At 33.6% G+C, this 5155-nt stretch overlaps 1 pseudogene; it reads left to right on the top strand.

Moving 5' to 3' along the window:
* The first annotated feature begins 570 nt into the window (after positions 1-570).
* LOC18609162 (thioredoxin-like protein YLS8 pseudogene) lies at positions 571-4839 on the top strand (annotated as a pseudogene).
* The last annotated feature ends 316 nt before the right edge of the window (positions 4840-5155 follow it).

The following is a 5155-nucleotide window of genomic DNA, read 5'->3' as shown; positions in this document are numbered from 1 at the left end:
AGACCTATAGAGGTGAAATCAAAGCATGATAATTCACATACAAGATGTCCAAGTATCACAAGTCTAAGGATTACTTACACTACTGACACAAGAAAGTATTTTCGTAAACACTTGTGTGAAATACCAAATGGAACTCTCATAGCGGGTCATGCTCAGTGAACTTGTTCCTTAACAAGCACCCATATACTATCCCCAAGTATCTCACATACTTTAACCTATGAGATCAATTGCTTACTTATAAAGTAAGGAGGCTTAGCATGGACTAGCCTTTGAGCATTGTCAATGCTTTTATTCTTGACAATACAATGACCAGGAACATATTTAGAAACAAGGCTTTGATGCATAAGAATCTCATAATTATTACTTTTATAATTTCTTTGCAAAGCCATTATGTTCCAAGGACTTTATCTACATAAGTCTCTCATAACTTTTTATAAACAAACTCATGGATAAAGAAATGCCTCATACATTATATAAAATATCCATAATGTATTTGATATGAAATATGACTAATTAATGTAGTGTTTTACAAGCATAAAATTGATTGGCTTGTAGGGCTTAGACTAACATCTACTTCCACACTTTCACTCTGGATGGACTGTGGATCAGGCCATCCTGGTCGAGGAAAAGTGTCTTGTCATCATCCTGTTCGGCCACGATTAGGACGAAACTTGCTTGCAGGTATTTCTATCTCAATATTTTTTAATTTCCATTTGTGTTTCTCAATCAATTTTAAGATTAGTCGTATTATATGAGGAATAATTACCTTTCTTGTTTCATTGCAAATTTTTCTGGCCTTGAACTCTATCAGAGCAATATATTATTCAATTCTGTATTCTTCGCAATTCCATGTATAACTTGGTGTGCAAAATCTTGTGATAAAGAGGATCAAGGTTTTATGCTTGATTTTGTCAGTATTGTTCAATTGGGATTCGTTCTCAGGTATGAGCTTCCAATAATATTATTATCCTTACTGTACAGGAAATAGTACAATTCTTGCCTTCAACCTAAAGATGGTTGGATAGTGATGAAATATTTTGATCTTACAAAAGTTTATCACTGGTTGGAGTCAGGATTTGTAAGAGAAGTGCGTACTTTCTTTAAGGGGATAACTACCAAATTTGCCACTAATAGTAAGGCTCAATGTTGAATTTTGCCACGGTTCTGAATTGCATTGAATTCACAGCCATACTTGTATTTTGATTCATTTTTTTTGCTGAAAAAAATGAAGGATGAAAGAATAATTTGTGGAATGCTCAAGTTATGCAATTTAAAGAAATTTTGGGGAAGTAGAATTTTTGTCATAGAATTTCTCATCAAATCTAATTGTGAAGTAATTGTGGAATTCCATGTAATTTCTGCTTCTCCAAAACTTATTTGAGCTGAATAATGGAATACATCACAAAATATTCTTTCATTGTTAAATTTCGTTCAAAATTCAACTAAAATAAAAGGTACAGTGGCAAAATTCAACATTGCACTACAATAGAAAAGTAAATTTGGCATTTATCCACAATATGGTTTTGGATTGTGTCTCATCTACCTTCCTCTCCATTCTTTGTAAGAGGGTATGACTCATCTTGTCCTAGTCTCTAGGGGGCATAAGTCAAAGAGATCTATTATCTCCTCACCTTTTTGTTTCTTTTCTCAAGTAACTTTCCCTTAGGATCAATCAAGAGAGAAACATTAATTGTTGGAATCCCATTTTAATGGGTAGAGGAGGACCTTGAATATTGCATTTTATGTTTGTCAATGACATTATGCTAGTAGTCCAACGCAAATAGGAATAATTGTTGGACCTTTTCTAGGAGCTCCTTTTGATGTCTATGAGAGATTTGCTCAAAGCATCAATGCTAACTACACCAATATTTAAGTCTACCCTCCTATGTTACTTGAACTCGGGCAGTGAATGCTGCAAACAAATATTTGTTTGATGTAGGCATGTTTAATTTTTTTTCTAAGTTTTTCTTTATATTTTGGAGGGTTAGACCTACATTGCCATGTTCATCGAGTATGTGTTGGAGGTACTTCAAAAAAATGAAGATTTGAAGCAATATAGCTCCCCTCTTATGGTCCTATCTAAGAAACTAGCTTCTTGTCCTACATACAAGCAAGTGGATGAACTTGGTAAGTATTTTGGTTGTCCAAATTTTTTGTGAATGAACTATCAAATTTTTTTTTGGTTCATCACTGGAAAAGAATGAATAAGCTGATGGGGTGGAATACCAAATTACTTTCTCTAGCTGCTAGGGTGTGTTATTACAATTAGCATCTTCTTGTTTTTGAACTACTTCTATGCATACTTCTTTTCTACCTTTTCCATTCAAATAAAATATTTAGACTCATTTCTCATGGTTTATCAATTGTGGAAAATGAGAGCATTTATTGGGTAATTGGGATACATTGACTAGATAAAGGAGACATGCTAGGTTGGATCCAGTTTTTTCTACCAAGGTCGAAGTTGAGGATCTTTCTTGCTCTGACTCTATATTCCTTGGTCTACGTACTTTGGTATATCCCTTTTGTTGTAATTTTTATAATAATTGTGATAAAAGAATATTTGAAAGAAATGATGCAAGATGGAAACAATTGCATGAGGGATTAAACTACTTGAGATTTTATCTATAATTGTTAATAACTCTCTATTGGTCTTTTAAGATAATTATTACCTTTTGAGTTGGTAAGACATGTGAATGACACCAGCCAAGCTGAGCTTTCTCATAGTCGAGCTTGTCTTGGTTAAATATTATCAAGCTTGAATACAGGTCGAGCTAAAAAATGTCTGATTGAGCAAAGTTTCTCTATGTTTACCAAGATTTAAGCTGAGCTTGATCTCTTAACAAGCTCGTGAGGTAAACCACTTTCTAAGCTGAACTTAAACCTTGAAAATAATCTTCAAGGCCTTAGAAAGAAGGTGAAAGTTCGACCAATTTAACCTACTAAAACATAGTGGTACATATAAGAAAAAAGCCACTTTCATAATACATAAGTGGGCCGTACAAAGGCAACACCTTGACTGAAGCTGCGAGAAACACAGATGGTGGGGTGAAAGGGTCGGTTGTGTGGTTGGTTATATTAGTGATTTAGAATGTATTAATCCTGCATCTAGCATGCCTTCATTTTTGTTCATTTTAATCTATGCCACACTAATTTTTAAATAATATATAAATTATATTTAAATTTTATTTGTGCTTAAACATATCAAAATTTATTGACCAACTTTGAAAGGCATAAATGAACTTTTTTATCAACTTTGTTCATGAATTTTTTTTTTATCAATTCTGTTCTTGACATAAATGAGTCAAGCTCACTCACGTTCAAATTGCATATTTACTAAACAAGCTTCCATTTTTTTCCTTGTATATTGAACTAATAAACAAGGATGAAAAAGCTCCAACGGAGCCCATTCATGAGTTATTCAAGGAGTACACTGGTTCATTTATGCCTCTGACTAGTGTACTTGAATAACTCCAAATTTTCCATTTTAAATATATATAGTTTTAGTTTAACTTCGTATGGTTCATGTTCAGGAAACTTATTTGTAGGAAACTTGTTTGTTATTTTAACCAAGGATTGAGAATAACTACTACCGTATAGGAAGAATTATGGGTCTTCATGATGGTCTTTTTGCTATAGATTATGCATTCCTAAAAGTGGAAGTAGACTTTGATGCCAAAACTGTGTTAGAATTGTTAAGAGAGTGCTGACTTTGATGACGCTCACTCTTTGGCACCCTAATTGCTGATTGCAGGTCATAAATGGGGAAATTCAAACAGCTTGAGCGAGCCTTGACCTTCAAAGAACCAAACCAAGCAATAGATCTTTTAGCTAGAATGCAAAATCTAGAGCATTGTTGATCTTGGAACCATAAAATTCTATTACTAGCATTCTGTTTGATGTGCTTTTTAGTTCTTAATATTATTTTTGTTAACAGAAAATAGAAAGGATAATGATTTGATAGTAACCCTGTTGTTTCATGAAAAACCTTCTCCATCACCAACCGTGCAATATTAGAAACTTTTTCACCGGCATGTTGGAATTAAAAGGTAAAGGAAGAACTAAATTGGACATTGTTTTTTGGACATTCATATTTAAGCATATATATTTTATGCCCTATGATTGAGTGCTGGAATCTCTAAGTAGTTACCATGCCCTTGTATCTTGTAATCCCCAAGTGGTTATCCTTTTTGGTTGTCTTTTTTTTTGGCAAACAAAGGGTTCTATTTGGTAGCTTTTCCAGAAGGGCAGGGTTTACAAAACTTCTAGGGGTTTGCCTATTTTTGATACAGAAAGAGTTTACATTTTACTTCTTTTTGGGTTGTTACACTTTTATGTGTATGTGTGCACGAAGTCTATAGCTTTTTGATAACATTTCTCGTTTTGTTTTAGACCTGAATTTCAAAAATTGGACTTTCTGTCATTATTTGTGATGCATAAATGTCTTAGAATTGATCTGCTCTTCATTCTTGTGGAGTAGTAATGTTGTTATGCGTATCAGCTGTTAATTAGTTTATTTGATTTGTGTTTTCTGATGAATAAGGTGCTTGCTTCAGTAACTGAGATGACATAACATAAGTTTTTGATTTTAATACAATGTATGAGTTGTATGATCCATCAATAATTATGTTCTTCAGAAATAAACGCATAATGATAGACCTTGGTACTGGAAACAACAAGATCAACTGGGCTCTTAAGGACAAGCAAGAGTTTATTAGCATTGTTGACACTATTTATCATGGGGCAAGGAAGGGTCGCGGTTCGGTAATTGCTCACAAAGATTACTCCACCAAGTACTGCTACTTAGTATGCTTGAAATATGCAATTGATTGCAAAAGCTAATTCATTTTAAGGGTTTTCTTGGTTGTGCCATTTGCTTTTTTCTTATGGCTTATATATTGGTGATGTTACTTGTAGATGTTGAAATGAACCATGAGCTTTGATGTGTGTAGAGGGTGTTGCACCTGAGAATGATGCTTAGAGTTGAAACTTTGTAATATGATGGACATTCTTTGTAGTGGATGTTTGGCATGCTTATGCATTTTTTCTGCATGCATGTATGTAAGGGGAACATCATTCTTATCCTTCCTTTAATCTCTGTTAACATGTCAAAGTCGGTCTTCTGAGAGAAATATATTATTGTTCAATGGATATTATT

This window comes from Theobroma cacao, chromosome 2 (assembly GCF_053813885.1).
Source record: "Theobroma cacao isolate CCN51 chromosome 2, ASM5381388v1, whole genome shotgun sequence".
NCBI classification, from domain to species: domain Eukaryota; kingdom Viridiplantae; phylum Streptophyta; class Magnoliopsida; order Malvales; family Malvaceae; genus Theobroma; species Theobroma cacao.
Note: the sequence above shows the minus strand (reverse complement) of the source record. Positions and strands in the feature narration are given on the sequence as shown.